This window comes from Otolemur garnettii, unplaced genomic scaffold (assembly GCF_000181295.1).
Source record: "Otolemur garnettii isolate 467f Iridium unplaced genomic scaffold, OtoGar3 scaffold00174, whole genome shotgun sequence".
NCBI lineage: Eukaryota > Metazoa > Chordata > Mammalia > Primates > Galagidae > Otolemur > Otolemur garnettii.
Window position 1 is genome coordinate 2,846,926 of NW_003852569.1, and position 2,423 is coordinate 2,849,348.

Consider the following 2,423-nt stretch of genomic DNA (forward strand, 5'->3'; position numbering starts at 1 on the left):
GCTCACAGCAACCTCCAACTCCTGGGCTCAAGCGAGTCTTCTGCCTCAGCCTCCCAAATAGGTGGGACCACAGGCGCCCGCCACAACGCCTGGCTATTTTTGTTTTTTTTTGGTTGCAGCCGTCATTGTTGTTTGGCGGCCCGGGCTGGATTCGAACTTGCCACCTTAGGTGTATGTGGCTGGCGCCTTAGTCACTTGAGCCATTGGCGCCGAGCCAATCATGTTGAAATTTCAAACTTCCTCCTGAACATAAAAAAATTCTATTTCTGATATTCTCCATAGTAAAAGGCATTCAATAAACTGCACTAACCTCAATTTCCAAGCTAACCTAATTCCAGCAGTGCCACTAATCAGAGCATAACCTGAGAATCAATATTTCATGATGTTCTAGACATCTTTTTCCTTAAGAGATACAGTCTGATTAACTTCTACATTTTTGGCAAGTTTACCCTCTATAAATGCTGTTGCCAACTAGTGGATTTAATTTTGGCATTCAAATGAACATAGTAGATTAAAGTTATAAAACTAATATTGAAAGACTTAGTGCTTCAGTGACAAGTTACATGAATAATTCTATGGTGGCTGCATTATCCCAAGATGAGACAGCAGTATAGCCTATCAATTTCTACATATTAAACATGCAATATTTAAAAGAGGCACAACCGGCACCATAGAAAATGAAGAAAAGAGCCAAAACTGAACATTTGGGACACTGAGCCCCACCATTTACAAATCCTTGGGCAGGAAAGGATGAAAGATCACTTGAGTTCAAGAGTTGAAGACCAGCCTGAGCAAGAGTAGGACCTCATCTCTACTAAAAAAAGAAAAATTAGCTAGGCTGGTGGTGCAGCTTATAGTCCAAGCTACTAGGGAGTGTGAGGCAGAAGGATGGCTTGAACCCAGGAGTTTGAGGTTGCCATGAGCTAGGCTGACACCATGACACTGTAGCCTGGGAAAAAGAATGAGACTCAGTCTCAAAATAATAACAATAATAATAATAAATTTAAAAATACAAGTCCTGGGCCATTAATTCCTTTGAACTTCAGTTTACTCTTTTTACAAAGTGAGTACAATCACAGTATCTACAGCATACTCAATTCATTCAATAAATATTTATTGAGTAACTACTAAACGTCAAAAAGTGTACCAGGTACTGTGAACAAAGCTGGGCTCAGTGGCTCATGCCTATAATCCTAGCGCGCTGGGAGGCTGAGGCGAGTGTATTGCTTGAACTCAAGAGTTCGAGAACAGCCTGAGCAAGAGCAAGAGCAAGAGCAAGACCCCAATTTCTTAAAAAAGAAAAGAAAAGAAAAGAAAAATAGGCGCTGTGGCAGGCACCTGTAGTCCCAGCTACTCGGGAGGCTGAGGTAAGATGATCACTTGAGTCTGTGAGTTTGAGGTTGCTGTGAATTATGATGCCACAGCACTCTACCGAGGGTGACCAAGTGAGGCCCTGTATCAAAAAAAAAAAAAAAAGAATCTTTGCCTTAATGGAGCTTACATTCTACTAGATTTGACTCATGGGCTACAAAGTGTAGGCAATTTGAAAACCCAAGGCAATAAATGAAATGCCATTATCAGATGAAATGTGTGCCCGAGCACTACTAGTAGGTATACTCAAGTTCAACACAATCCTCCATAAGATGATGTGCAAGTTAAACAGCCAATGGACAAAAAAAGTTCCAAACAATAGCTAGCCTTCGGTCACCAAATATTTAACAATAACTGCGTGGCTGGGGGAGAGGAGTTGGAGTGCATAAAGATATTAAGACAGAATGATCTATGAATGAGCAGGCAGCAGAATCCAATCTTCTGAATTTCTTACTCTTCTTTGCTACAACCTGAGTTTCCACTAAAACCCCCATCTTTTATATTTACTCTTTCGTCTCTCCAACTGGCCACTTACCCACCTTTTTCTACCCAAACTCCTCAGCTCAGAACCGTCTCTCCACTCTGTCCCGTTCCCGCCCCCGCCCTTATCCTCTCAACAATTCATTCCAACCGCTGCTCCCACAAAACCGTGTACTTCTCTCAGCCTCCATCCCACTGAGCCCTTCCGCCTCTGCCCTCTCCTTGGACTGAACCGCGGCCACATATGTGCGTACCGCAGATACCCTCCCCGGGCCCGGGGACACTACTCACCTCACAAACTTCAGCCCCTGAGACGGAGCCCGAACGTTACACCGGAACCGGAAACCGTCCGACCGCCCTCCGGTCTGCCGTAGCTAGCGCCCAGGCTGCCGCCACGCCGCGAGCTTCCAACACGTGACCAGGGAGGGCGGGGCGGCCAATTCGCGCAGCCGTATTTGCCACTTTGCCGCTGGTAGTGCGGGCTTGGCTGGAGTGGTAAGTTTCTCCACAGGAGTAGTCAGCTTTCGGTTTTCTTTTTCTCTTCTTTCTTTTCTTTCTTTTTTTTTTTTTTT

The 2,423-nt window shown here is 44.7% G+C and overlaps 1 protein-coding gene across 1 annotated transcript in view; it reads right to left on the reverse strand.

The window, feature by feature from the left end:
• Window positions 1-2,174, reverse strand: part of PRPF3 (pre-mRNA processing factor 3) — a 35,524-nt gene extending 33,350 nt beyond the window's left edge. The window contains exon 1 of the mRNA XM_023519409.1: window positions 2,143-2,174. The gene's annotated coding sequence lies outside the window, so the exon portion shown is untranslated. The remainder of the gene's footprint in view (window positions 1-2,142) is intronic.
• Between the last annotated feature and the right edge of the window lie 249 nt (window positions 2,175-2,423).